Source organism: Protopterus annectens, chromosome 2.part0, assembly GCF_019279795.1.
Source record: "Protopterus annectens isolate FY-2018-M chromosome 2.part0, PAN1.0, whole genome shotgun sequence".
NCBI classification, from domain to species: Eukaryota; Metazoa; Chordata; order Ceratodontiformes; family Protopteridae; genus Protopterus; species Protopterus annectens.
Genome location: NC_056728.1, coordinates 256,793,074 through 256,808,268, shown reverse-complemented (window position 1 = coordinate 256,808,268; position 15,195 = coordinate 256,793,074). Strand labels below are relative to the sequence as shown.

General features: G+C 39.1%; 1 protein-coding gene across 1 annotated transcript in view; it reads left to right on the top strand.

Annotated features, from left to right (window-relative positions):
* The window catches only part of PTPN4 (protein tyrosine phosphatase non-receptor type 4), a 3,248,454-nt gene that overhangs the window by 2,597,846 nt on the left and 635,413 nt on the right, over positions 1 to 15,195 (top strand). The gene's annotated exons all lie outside the window — the stretch shown is intronic.

The following is a 15,195-nucleotide window of genomic DNA, read 5'->3' as shown; positions in this document are numbered from 1 at the left end:
TCTGATGGGGGGGGGGGGGGCTGAATGCCAGATAGAGGCAGGTTTATTAGGAAGAGAAGGTTTTTGACCTCTACAACTCCCGAGTTGGGTTTATTTGGGATAATCCATTTAGGAACCCTCTCACTTTTATCAGGTTGTCTAGGCTGCCTATGGACAAATGATGATTTTGAAGGATAGTTCCTGTGGAATATTGGCAGGAGAGAAAAAAATTGTTTGAGGTCCTGCATAATGTTGGTCTTATCCTCCATGGTTTTAAACTGTTATGAAGTAGCAGTGCCAAAATGATTCTGGTCATCTATGGGAGAATCTAAACGTTTTGGCTTAATGTCCTCAGATAAAACCTCCAAGCATAACCAGGAATATAGAGAAAGCATCAGATGCATTTAATGTAATGGCAGGCTTTGTGAGAGGCAGAACCCCCCCCCCCCGAACCCACAGCTGGGATAGAAGACCCAGGACATACCTAATCATGTGGGTCTCATAATGGCCTGAAAAGCCAAAGTAGCAGAAGGATACATGTTTATTCCTTATCTTTCCAGAGCACAGCTGTTGTTTCAGAAGGCAGAAGCCCGGAAGAGGAAGCAGTTTAGATGGTTTATCTGTGGACATGGAAACAGCAGCAGAATCAGATAATGGACTTTTATAAAGTGTTTATTATCCTTGGCTACCTTATAAAATCTGTCTGGCTTCTTAGATGTTGGAGGTTGTGTCAGGAGCCTGAGAAACTGCAGTAAACATGTCCAATAGGGCAGGCTAAGACTGGTGGGACTGAAGAAGGTCTGAGTGAGTCCATTTGTAAAAGCTCTTAATACCTCTTTTGAACCTCTGATACTTGGGATCAGCCCCACTTAGTGTTCCATCATATTGAGTGTATCCCCAAAGGGTAATTTCTCAAAAGGAGAGTCAAGAGACCATGACTCTTCATCAGACCCCAAAGTGAAAGGAGAGTAAATTTGTGAGGAATAAGCTAAGGATCCTTCACCAGAGTCCAACTGCTCATCTGAAGAATCAGAATCATTCATTCTCTTAGTTGGGGTGGAAGACTAGGGAGCAGCAACAGCAAGGACAGACACTGCCTGTGGGTGTTTGAGCCATGACGGCATTAAACAACCCTTATTGAAGTCCTGCCATTCTTTGTGAGGTCCTTAGCTACAGTAGCCACATGTTTGGTTTTCAGTTTCTATTTTAAAAGAACATCTGCCTTGACAAATTTTAGATGTTCAGATCCTTCTCTAGGCTCTGAGGGTACCAGGAACCTCTTCCCTAACTAAAATTTGGGGAATCCCCTTGAGCTCTTCAGATATAATAAGCCACAGTTCCCAGTCTACGTCTGCACCAGATATATGCACAGCCTCAGACATGCGAGTTGGCAGCTCCATGTTGGCCACCACCTGCAGCATAGCAGAGGGAATTGGCATCAGCATTATCCAGTCTTGGGGTTGTTCATCCAAACTTGAGGGAGAAATCCCAAAGGGGCTGGACAGCAGCAGATTCAGTACATGCTCTTTTAGCATTTTTTTTTGAGAGACAGCTGAACTTAGGAGCAGGCGGATTCAGCCATGGTCCCCGAGTTAATAGCTTAAGACTATGGTTTTCCAGGTAAATGCAAAGGGAAGACAGACTGCTGCTGAGTGTCCTTGAGACAAACACTTGATAGATATCACACTGAGTATGGTCTTGCATAGCACCAAATATAAAAGGAGAAATCTGCCTTCCATACTCAAATTTTCCCTTCCAGGATGACATGAAAACGACTACAGGAAAGTTCTGGGTATTAGGCATCCATATATCACATATATACCTTACACCTTGCATGCAGGACATATGTCTAACGTACAATGCCTGGAAGGTGTAAAGGCTTTGGTATACTGGCCAGATGTTAGGCTATCCTCAGCAGGATATTCCAAGAGTAAAGAATACTATAACAGTAATAAGGAAGGACATCATTAATCCTCTTCCACACAAATTCCTTCAAATCCCCCAGAATGCCTCCCACCCTTTTACTTCTTCAAAATCATAAGCAAACATATTGCATCTCTAAAACAAGAAATTCCTCTAGAACCTCCCTTTGGTCCTGATAATTTCTGCCCTTGGTTTCTCTACCACTGAAGTGATTTTATAATCACTCCACTAAAACACAGCTACAAACATAGTCTCGCAAACTAATACCATGTCCTCTGTCTGGAAATCAGCCTTTGTCAGAATTGTACCAAAAGACGACAAATGTTCCTCAGTTCCATCCCTTCTCAATACGTCTATACACTCTTGGTAAAATGTATAAAATCAAAAAGGAAGGCAACGTATCAGCTAATTCCACAGTGACAAACCACCACTTCGAAATATAAGATAATCACAAGCTTTATTCCAAAGATAAAACTGTATTAAAAGGTTAGCGCTTTCGTTTAAATAAATGTTAAACTTCTTCAGACGCCATTTTTACATTTTTCCCATTTTAAATACAAATCCTTATAATGACATAATTTCCTCTCAGTCAAGTAACATTCAATTTAAAGCAATATTCAGTTTAAAACCGTGCTGCCCCATTCATGCATAAAAGGTCCTTATTCAGCTCTGAATCCATTATAAATTATCTATATATTTCCTTTATAAATCACATTTATTTATATATATTTATATCGCTTTAAATTGAAAGCACTAACCTTTTAATACAGTTTTATCTTTGGAATAAAGCTTGTGATCATCTTATATTTCAAAGTGGTGGTTCGTCACTGTGGAATTAGCTGATATGTTGCCTTCCTTTTTGTTTTTACAAGTTTATTAGTGTAATTTGTGGTTTTACTCTTGGTAAAATCCTTATTTGCAACCAACTTGCAGCTTACCTTGACAAATACCTTTGCTTTCTTGAAACAACATTACTTTTGGGCAAGTAGAAGTACCATCACCTTTCTCGGGAGACTTACTGATGATGTCCTGAGGAGTTGGGAGGAGTCAGTAAAGAAGGAAAGCAAGTAGAGAAGGAGAAATTAAAACAGAGAAAAAAATGGGAGGATAAAAGAGTAATAGGGGAGGAGGCCAGGAAGTTTTAGGCACTAGAATGTAAAACGTAGGAGAGAGAAGAAATGGGTTATTAGAGATAGAAAGGGAAAAAAGAAAGAAAATAAGTAGAATAGGAAGTTAGATGTAATAAAAGTAAGAGTAAAGCAACAGAGAAGGCATTAGCTGGGAGAAGAACAAAGACTTTTTTTATGGTGTATACCTTTAAATGCTGCAGAGTTTTGGTGACTTTAAGGCTATTTAAACCTTAAAACAAAATGGCTACCATGTTTCTGATGAAGTTCCACCAAACAGTGAACAAAAGTGCTTAAACTTCAATAACCTGAATGTAAAGGTTTGTTATAACACCTGGTTCAGTGTTTTTATTGCTCTTCTACTTTTTGATAACTCCAAGCATCCCCAGATGTAGTTGCCTCTAAATGCCCTATATGTCTGAATAAGGTCTCCTCTTAAATATCTGTGAGATATTGTACAAGTTCAGATATTGTAGTATTTCATAATAACTTAATTTTTTATATCCATGGACGCCTTTGGTATATTTTTCCTGTACTCTTTCCAGTTTACTCATGCTTGTTTTCTGACAATGTTTCCATATTGTAATTCCATACCCAAGTTTGAGTCTAATGCAACTTGCAAACAATAACTTTATTTCTGATTTCCCAGACTTTATAAATGTTTTCATGCATTTCTGTTACTATCATTAACCAGTTGGTTGATATGATTAGGAGAAACTCAAAGCTGGATCTACCTATATACCCAGGTCCCTAATACATCTACAGTTTCAATCACTGTCTGTTGTATTAAATATTCACCTTTCAATTTGTCTCCTAAATATCATATGCTTAGTTTTTATCAGCATATTATTTTCATGTGCCCAAATGATCAAGTTAGTCAAGTTCTTTTGTAGCCATGTCCTATCTGGAGCACATGTAATCAATTTACCCAATTTCAAGTCATCTGTATACAGACTATAGAACATCTCAGGAAAAAAAAGACAAATCTGAAAGATACTATCTAAACATACATGCTGCTAGTACAGAGCCCTGTGGGACACCCTGACTGTGATGTCAAATTTAACCTGTCCATTTGCCATATGATACTTACCATGTCTTATGTTAGCCATGCAGCTATCAGTCTCATCAAGAGTAGATCAATGCCTAGTTGTTCTAATTTATTGATCAGTGTGTTGTGTATGACCTTGTCAAATGTTGAAGTTAAATTGTGCTGTGATGTAATTTAAATGGATTTTTCATTCATAGCTGCTGTTAAATTGTTAGAGAATATCATGTTACAGGTGGTAATAGATTCGTTTTCAATGTATGCATGCTGATATATGGTTCCAAGTCTCAACATTTTTGCAATTCTAACAATAACTAATCCAGTATTACTTTTTCCATTATTTTCCATAACATGAAAGTAACCTTAAGGATCTGTATGACCCTGGGTTTGTCCTTCTCCCCTTTCCCTTAAAAACAGGTTTAACAAGTGCATGCCTCCAATCTTGAGGAATCTCCCCATATTAATACAACTTAATAAACAATAGCTACAATGGTACTGTACATTCTTAGGTCATTATTACTAATTCTGTTTACTCCCTTTGCTTTATTTGGATCCAGTTTTCAATATAATTTAAATTGATTTCAGTATCTGAGGGTACCTGGATGTCACTAGGACAATTTTTCACTCACTTTGTGGAGCCAAACTGCTTTGCCTAAGATTTTGTAAGTATGTCTATTATCTAATGTGTGAGAATACATTTTAGAATCTACATAGTTTGATTTGTTTGTCTCTACTCCTTCCACATCTTGTGTATCTATAAAATGGTTTCCTGTTGTGCTCAATATCTTGATACAAATTCTCTTCATATTTTTTTTTTAATCATGGCCCAGCTTGTGTATTTCAGTTTTCAGAGTTGTAGTGCAACCTCTTTTCCATTTCTTACTCTGTCTGTAAACCTAATCAAGTATCTAGTTCTTATGGAAATGTATCCTCCTGACTTTGTGTGCTTAGATCCTGATGTTAAACATTTTTTTGATTTTTTTTTTTTTGCATTCAAATAATTTCACTTTCAAAACGTTCCTCATTCCTTCTGCAATTTTTTTCACTGAGCACATCGCTCCAATTAGTTTTACATAATGACTACTTTGCTTCCATATAATCTGTTATTGATATTCTGTGCATTGGTTTAGATTTCAGTTTGGCAGATTTATCTAGCAGCAAATTAATCTTTATAACCCCATGATCACTGCACATTAATGGTGTTAAAAACTCGTCATGAAGTAACAGTCATTTCTTTCGGAACGTAATAAACAATACGTTCTGTTCCGTTCCCTGGTAGGCTTTGTACAGTCTGAAGCAATTGTTGTTCCTGAACATATGTTGTAAATAATGCCCTTACTAATGTTGTTGAGTCAATATTATTGCAGTCTGTTTCTGGTAAGTGTCACCACTTGACTTTGGTGGTGTATACACTCCAGCAATTATTGCATGTTCTACAGTTGTCTTTATTTTCACAGTTACACAATCTATGGTATTGGTATTATCACTAAGCGTGTAATAATTACAGGTCTCACGACTGTCTTTAATCTCGATCCTATCACCTCCACTTCAGTTTTAGTTAGAATGCCTGTTAACAGTAAAAACATCTATACTCTGAGAGAACCTATTTCCAGTTATTGTTCTTTAACCATGTTTCACAGAAAATAACCACATCAATCTTGTGAGAACATAGCAAATTTTCCAGTAAAAAAAAACTTTATTATTAACTCTCCTAACATTAACAACCATCAGAGATGCATTAAATGTTACTATCTGTGAATGTTAAAATTTCAATCTGGCAAAATTCCTGCCTCGTGTTTGTCAAATATTGAAAAATATCTGTACAAAAATTCTCTTCCCTGCTCTTTACAAGTGCACACCATCCTGTCTGAACATGTATGCCAGTAACTAGGCGTGGATGCTGTGCACATTTCCATTTTATTTTTTTCATGTAGGTATTTACCCCCCAAAATCTTCATTCATGCTGACCCCAACTCTCCATTATGTGATTTTTGAAGAGTGCATCCTAATACCTGTAAAAGCTCTGCTATCTAAGAGGGCTGTGAGTTCCCTTCTAATAGTGTCCTTGCAGATGAGTTCCTTGTACATGAATAAAACAGATCCCTATTTCCCTAAATAAAGGCATTGTAAGGCGTACCTCACATCCTCTATTTTTGCTCCTCACAAGAATAACACTATTCAGTGTTCATTATCGTCACTGTTAGTGTAAGTATCAGTTCCTCTAATAACTGAATCTCTGATTACAAGAATATCTTCTGTGATCAGATTTGAAGAATCTTCAACTTCTAATTCCGTATTATCTGCTCTGTCAGGTGTTACAAAGGAATGATGTTCATCACCATTATTATTATTAATCCTACTGTTTTTATTGCTTATTACATTTGCAGACATTAAATTGTCATCCATTTAAGTTTTAAAAGCCACAGCTTTAGCCATGTTTTCAGTGTCTGTCTTTCTCCTCTTTTTTCTTAAAGTAGTCTTCTTCAGTCCTTTTAAGGTCAATTGTGATTTCTTTTTCACCTCCCCCTTGCCTCATTTTTCTACCTTCTCTTTTGGAAAAATGGTGCCTTTTTCTGTAGATTGACGGTTTTCTGATAGAAAATTGACATAATTCCCTATAATCTGTGTGTTGCATATTGTAATAATATCCCTCTATTCTCATGTTGCAGTATGCATAACTTTTGGGTTAGCCTGTGCCTAGTGATGCAAACATCCGGCCAGTATGCAAAAGCTTTAGTCACTGCAAGGTACGTGGAACATCTGACTTTGGCTGTAGGGTGCATGGGCCATAAAAGTAACGTCTTGCATGTACCTTCCTTAGAACTTTTGTGCCACCAGTCGAACAGCAGTTCATTATGCCATGTCTGCCGTCAGATCCTGCAATTTAAAGTTAAGTATCCCACTGGGTCCTTATTCTTGTTCTTTTTATTTGGTCACTACATGCCTGCCCAGGTTCATGTCAATGTCATCCAAAAAAGGAAAGTGTAGGTCTGGACACCAGATCCCTCATAAGGATGCCCATGACCTGTGTCTGTTCTGTCTAAGGCCCAACCACGACCATAAGGCCTGTGCAATTTGTCAGGCCTTTGTCCCAAAGACTCTTCACAGGTGTTTGCATGCCCTTAATATCTGTTAAGGCCCACCTTGCTGCTGTTTCTGTTTGTCTCCCTTTTGACCTTCCACTTGCTTCTAGACTTCTTGACCTTCCACTTGCTTCCAGACTCCAAGTGAAGTTCTTTCTGAAAGGTGTTCTACACCTCAGGCCCCCCAAGAGGCCAGTTTGAGTTCCACCACCTGGGACCTGAACTATGTGTTAGAGAAGCCCGCCATTGCCTCATTTGAGCCAGCAGCTACAGCCTCTCTAAAGTACTGCACTTGGAAAACTGTGATTTTGGTGGCCCTTACATCAGTCAGGAGAGTGTCAGAGCTACAGGCCCTCATGGCCACCCACCCTTTTTCATCTTCCACAAGACTAGTGTAACCCTATGGACTAACCCATCCTTTATGCCTAAGGTGGTCAGTGAGTTGTCCCTGAACCAATGTACCCACCTTCCCAGTTTTTTTCCACAACTCCAGAATGACGGAGAGAAAGTCCTGCATTCCCTTGATGTTCACAGACAACTAAGATTCCACCTAGACAAGACCAAACCCCTTAGGAGATCAGAGCAACTGTTTGTCTCCTTTCACCCCAAGGCTCTGGGAAAAGCTGTGATAAAGCAAACTGTTTCAACCTGGATTTCCAAAACCATTTTCTTTCTTCCTGCTCCTTAATCTGAGAAATGGTTGCTCTTTGACTTTACTGACTCACCTCGGGGCCACTGTAGAGCATCCCTTCCTCAACTACCTCTGAATAGCAGCATAGAGTCTAAATCTTTGATCTCTCACTGAGAAACCTTTACTTGAGAAGTCCTTTCTATAATAAATGAATCCTGCCAGCCCAGTAATAAGAGATCAGGCATGTGCAAATGGAAAAGATTTTCCTTTTGGTGCACTGCTTGTGACGTTCCTTCTAAGAAAGCATCTGTTTAGAGGGTCTCCAGTTATCCTTGTAACCTGTTTATGGCTTGTACAGTGGCTCCAGCTATCCCTGTACCCTGTTTAAGACAGGCTTGGACAGTGTCTAAGTAAAAATTGATCAGTCAGCCATATCAGATTGTCTACCAGTGAATTCCCTTTGCCTACTCTACCACTATTACTGAGTTGAGTTGCACTATAGACCACTGAAAAATGGACCCTCTAGCTTGGGTCTTGAATTTTGTTTTGGGGGAACAAAGCTTTCACTTATTGGTGTGAGCCAGCCATTCATTTTTCTCCCAAGTTTTTAACATAGAAGATGATTTTCTTGGGGGATAATTGTCTGGTTATAGAATAGCTGAAATACAAGATTTCATGGCCTGAAACTATAGTGTATTCCATCAGGACAGAGTAGTTTTAAAAACTAACCCATCCTTCACCCCCAACATGTTCTCTAAGCTGGTGCTGAGTCTGCATTCTTAGTTGCCAGTTCTCTTCCTAAGCCCCAGAAAAGAGAGGAAACAACTGAGATGACCTCTGAGTAGGCGCTACAACTGCATTGCTTTCTGTAATGATCCTCATGTAAGGTCTTTGATTGGAGCAAGTCAGTACTAGTTTTCTAGGGCAACAGTAACTTCTGCTGCATAGTGCAAAATATGTGTGGAGACCTGTTCTGTATGAACAGAGCATTACTTGCCACTGCAGTCCTGCAAGTTGTGTTGGCTGTGCCACTCTGTATGCCAAGGATCAGGACTGAGACTACTGCAGCACTCTTCCTATTCATGATGAATGCGTCTACAGCAAAGGGGCCTAGCCCCCAAGGGTATACCTCTATTTTCACATGTAGACTCTATTACCAGTATTTTCTTCTTTTCTTTCGAGGTCTGCAGCCTAGGGTTCTGGGTTTCTTTGTGTATTGTTACTCACCCCATCACAGGCACATGCCAATGGCATGCCTTCTGACACCCACCTATCATAGTTCACACCAAAAAGAACTCTAGAGGACACACATTTCTCTCCCCTTTCTACCCCAGTCCAGTCGTACGTCTCCATAGTGGAGAAATCAGTCCATGCCTAATATCTGGAAGTCAGGGTGGACAGGCATCTGTTTGTCATGAATTCCGTTTTGCTGTGACTGCTACTGTGGCAGTGACTCCAGTATTCAAACTTGCACTGGTATGAGAAATTGATGTATAGCTGCACTATTTCTTTCCTCTACAATTCCTCTAACATTTAATGAATTAAAGTAGGTACAAGGCTCATCATTTCTATTCAGACATTTCAGAAATTCTCTGTATTTCTGTTCTGCCCATTCATAACTCATTTCCCCCTTTACTTTCCTCACACTACAATACTTTCTTTACCCATAAACTGTTTTCTTTTAATTATGCACCTCCTTTGGTGAAACAAACACTTCCTGCAGTCCTTGCTCCTCATACCTCCTCCCCCAAGTTGTTTCCTCACTTACTAGTATATTCTCATCACTTTCCATTTTTGCTCCCTTTCTTCCCCCTAATGCACAATGTTTATGTCCTCTTCTGTTAATTTACAGTCACATCCTATACTATACTCGTTTCTCAGTCTTTGACACTTCTGTAAAAGTAGTTTAATAGTTTTTGTAAATGTTGCCCTTATTACAAAATAAGTTATATTTCATATTATTACAATCTGTACTAATATCCCACTTCACAATTTTTTTTAAATTAGTACATTAAAAGCTTTATTGTTCATGTTGACCACATTTGTAACCAAGCTTAGGCTGTCAAAATAGCTTAACTGTATCTCTGCCAGTATGAAAAAGTCCAGAAAGAAGCTAGTTGTTGGTCTTTCACCCATAATTTTTGATGTAGTTCTCCATCTACATGCCCACATTCATTCTTTATGAGGTATGGGTAAATCAGTACAGTGCGTCTTTCATTCATTTCTTAGTAAGTGTCTCATTTTGCTAGAAGCCATGATGGCTCCCTGTTATAATTATGAGACTTGCAAGTGGGAGCCCTCAATCCATGAAAAAAAACTATGAAAATATTGCAGAACAGTGAATGTGATGATTTTCATTTAATGCTATTTTTTTTCGACGGAAGGACAAGTCTTCTGTACCCTCTAACGAGTCTCAGAATAGGACCTATTACTGACTAATACTGTGGATGCAGCAAAGCACTGAAGTGTTACTATTATTTTTTATTGCCAACATAAAATATTCCCAGCAAGCTTGATGATTTAAAGCTTAGGTTATATTTTTCCCCAGAGACTGCAATGAAGTAAAGTTCACATAGGTGAATTTCCACAGTTGTCATAATTCATTTTCTCAAAATATAGTATTTATCTGGTATAACTGCATAGTGCAATGATGCTAGTGAAGTATTTGGGCAGTCTTTCTTGGAAGTAAAAATACATTTTGTTTAACCATAATCTGCAGATAAGCTTTTACAAGTGACCTGTTTCCTTTTTTCTCCTCACTACCTCAAACATCATTCCTTTCTTTTTCAGGAAAGCACTTCTGGGTCATAGCTTTGAGCTGTCTTGGCAATACATTCCACCTTTCCTACCATCACATATTTCCAAAGCATTTTTCTCTTCTGTGACATTTTCCATCTTCTTGGCTCTGTTGACCAACTGTTGTGTGCTGTGTAAGATCGTGTTTCACATCATTCAACCAGGCAGTACATCTGCAGTAGTATCCTGCAACTGTTTAGCTGCTATCATCTGGACAGCGTAACTGTAAAAAGAATAGGGGAATTTCACTGGTGTGTGGCCAATGAATCCCTCATACTCAGTATGATGCCATGTCGAGGCTTCCCCGAGGGGGGGGGGGGGGGGCAGCTCATGCTTGGTGGAGCTAACAATTTAAAAAATATATATATATTTTTTGTATGCATGCAGATGTGTAGAGATGCCTATCAATAGTACACAAGTCATGAGTCAGCATGTTAAGTAGGATTTAAGGAGAAAATGCTATCATAGGCTGAGAAATAATGTAATCATTAGAAAAATGAACATTTAAGTTGTGTTTGATTCGCTAGGCTTTTTGTATTTATTTATTCATTTCACATTTGTTAACCGGGTTGGTCCAGCTGGGCACAGACCCATTTTCAGTGGAAACCCGAGGAGAAAGGCTCCAAGAAAAAAATGATGATAATTTTACTTTACAGTAATAGGTTTCACAAAAAGTAACAGATAATTTCACAGTGTCTATACATAATAATCTCACCCTTCTTTCTTTTGACTTTCCCTCCCTATCCTCTCCTCCTTAGACTACCTTTCTCCTACCCTGACCTACCTAGATTTCACTGATACTTTTTCTTTACTTCTTGGTCTATCTACCTATTATATCCAACCTTTCTTCCCCTCTTGTTCCATACAGACTACACTACTATACTGGATACCTCCTATCCTTTCACACTTACGTTTCAGTGTTCCCCTTCCCTATCTCACCTATTTACATCCTTTCCGGTCGTACCTGCTTCCTTGCTATCCCTACTCCTCCCCCTCCCTAGGTACTTCCCCTGGAAGTTATTATATTCCCTCCACTTTCCCTGGGACGCCATCTTGACTTCAGCTCTCCTCGCTGCTGCTGAGCGTGCTTGGCTGTGTGCTCCTTCTCTGCAGTAAGTTTGTATCTGTTCACTAAACTATTGTGTATGTACTGCATGGCCTTCATGTTTTAAACTGTGCATTGTCGATATCCCTGTAGATGCGTACATATCTGCTCGTTTTGAACTGTGGTATCTTCCCAATGCTCTCTATGTACAAAGGCTTGCATTTGCCTTGTATCCTGCTTGTAGCGACTGCCTTGTAGATTTGCCTTTCTTAGAGGTGCAACTATACGTGTTTTGTACTATTCTCTGCTTTGTTTTGTTTATTCGACGGTTTGCACTGTGTCGGAGTCGACAAGGCTGCGTAGTACGTTCCTAGCCTCAGTACTGTGCACCTTTCTTAGCGACAGCGTGTTTTGCTGCAAGTGTGAGTGCTTTTTTCTTGAAATAAAGCTTACTCATGTTATTTTGTAGGGCTAGTCTTCTTAATACTAGCGTTGTTTTATTATCCTAGTTTGCTGTATTTTAACCATAGAAGTGCAGTTCAGCGACTGTGCGTCTGCTAAGATTTCTGTGAATATATCACTTTTATTCAGTTTCCCTCATAACTTTTGTCTGGTTTTGAGTATTTGGTTGATAGTGCTGTTTTTTATTTGTGTAGCGTCTGATACATGACTCCATAGTGTTTTACCATAGCGACAGCATGGTTTGCTGCTAGTGTGAGTGCTTTTTTCTTTAAATAAAGCTTACTCATGTTATTTTGTAGGCCTAGTCTTCTTAATACTAGCGTTGTTTTATTATCCTAGTTTGCTGTATTTTAACCATAGTCGTGCAGTTCAGCGACTGTGCGTCTGCTAAGATTTCTATGAATATATCTCTTTTATTCAGTTTCCCTCATAACTTTTGTCTGGTTTTGAGTATTTGGTTGTTAGTGCTGTTTTTTATTGTGTAGCGACTGATACATGACTCCTTAGTGTTTTACCATAGTAGTGCAGTTTAGCGACTGCGCGTCTACTATGATTTAAGGTGAATATATCAGTTTTATTTCAGTTACCCTCTAGACTGTTGTCTGGTCTTTAGTATTTGCTGGATTAGCGCTGTTTAGTACTGTGTAGCGACTGTGACTCCTTATCTAGCCTGGTTCCCACACTTGCATCTGTTAAGAATTTGTTTGATTACTATTAGTCCTTTGGCTGTAATCTTGCAAAGGGCATTCTCCATAGCCTGTTTTTTACTTTGTTTGGACCCACGTGGAGTCTCCTTCACTCAACCTTGCTTATGTTGCTGATATGCTTGCACTTATTTCTGTAATAATTACTGTATCAGTGTTTACTACATAGCTTGTAGTTGCCCTTAAGGTTACTTTATTTAAAGTAAATCCAATGTCTAACCGCTCAATTCTCCTTAATGCAATTGCTTAGCCTTGCCTGAAAGTAAATATAATACGTTAAGTAAAGTTTTATGTTTGTATAAACTGTCTTAACTGCACTGTATTTAGGAACATTGTATTATTATTAGGTTTCTCTCTAACATTATCTTTTTTTCTCCCTACTTTTCTTCTTATACTAGCTATCCTCTGATTTTACCTTGTATGTTTGTACCTGGGTTAAATCACTATATATATTCTACTAGGGTGCTCTCAGCCTACTGCCCGTAAAAGACTCTGGACTTTGCCATCTGCTGCAACCTACTACCTCTGGACTGCAAGAAAGTATGTCTACCTATATCAAGACGTCAACCTTATAACCAGATAAACCCTGCTAAACTGTTTAGTTCTGCCCCAGCTAAGCTAGCCAACAGCAGCAACCCCCCCTTACTCCTTTACTTCCCTCCTCCCACTCTCTCTGGATTGCTTTTCAGCCTGTGCTCCCTCTCCCTTTACTCTAGCTCGACTTCCAAAGCAGGGCCCTAGTGCATGTTTGCTGCACTGCTGCTTTTTTGCCCACTAAATATCACCACATCTCCACTTATACTCTCCGTAGTAGTATTTATCTCTGCCTACCTTTTCATATCTCACCCTTCTTTCTTTTGACTTTCCCTCCCTATCCTCTCCTCCTTAGACTACCTTTCTCCTACCCTGACCTACCTAGATTTCATTGATACTTTTTCTTTACTTCTTGGTCTATCCCCGCTCCGTTCGCCCTGCGGGCTCACTCCGCTCCCCTCCCTACCCCCAATTCCCACCCACCCCAGGGGTCCTACCCTTATAGCTCTATAACCACACCCCTAACCCTCCTATCCAATTACTCTCCTTCCCTCCAAATTGTTGCCTTGCCATAACACACCCCTTCCACTCCCCCCTTCTCTCTCTATGCCCTAATACCATAATTCTTCAATTACCTTTCTTCATTGCTTATACTTCTCTCTGTACACTTCCTCTTTCCTCTCCAGCTTTCTTTCTTCATTCCCTTTAGAATCCATTCTTAATTACCAACTATTTTAATTAAATTTATTACCCCCTCTCTTGCTTACCATACTCATTCTCTCTCTACAGTAGCTACCTCCTTACTCCTCACTTCTCAGATTACTAAATTATGTCTCCCTACTTAACTATACCTTTACTCTTAGTCTTAATCTCGACCACCCTTCTCTCTACATACCATCTCACCTTCTTTGAAATCTCACTTAGCAACTATCTCATCTCCTCACAAAAACACACTTCTACTCAACTCACTTTTACACCTTACTCTAATGTTAATTACACCCCTATCATCTTTCTAAATTCCACAGGCAACATCACCTCACCTACCCCACACAATCTAACAAAAAAACAAAAACCCTAACAATTCAAAAGAGCAACTACTTAACTAAGCTAGTTAATCCTACCCTAAAAGATGGTGACATCCACCCCAACCCTGGCCCTATCTCACCACCTCCCCAACACTGCTCACCTCACCACAACAATAACTTCCTCATAGGACACCTTAACATCCAAAGCATAAATAACAAAATACCCTTCGTCCATGCCCTCTTAGATATCCACTCTTTTGACATTCTTTGCCTCTCTGAAACCTGGCTTAACCCAGGCACAAAAAATTCTGAGATTATACCTCAAGGTTATAACATAGTAAGACATGACCGCTTAAAACGTAAGGGTGGTGGAGTAGCAATACTTTTCAAAAATCAACTTAACATCTCTACTCAACCAGTATGCCCAAACCAAAATAGCAAAACAGAAGCCATCATCATTAAACTCCAACTAAATGCCAAAAAATCCATTTACATCATTTGTTTATATATTCCCCCAGGTAATAACATTCCAATATTAGAAGACTTTCTAAACTGGGTATCTACCACCTACCCCCAAGAAACCATAATTCTAGGCGACGTTAACATAGACTGGAATACTATTAATGCTAACAATCCCTCCTCTCATATTAACCTACATGGTTTCTCCCAAACCATCACCTCAACTACTAGAGTCAACAAACCAAGTAAGAAAGAGACTATATTAGACTGGATACTCACAAATACAGTTAACAAACAGTATAAAGTAGGTACTATGCCAGACGACATCAGCGACCACTGCCTAACCTACATTACTAGACAAAAATCTCAATATATTAACCTC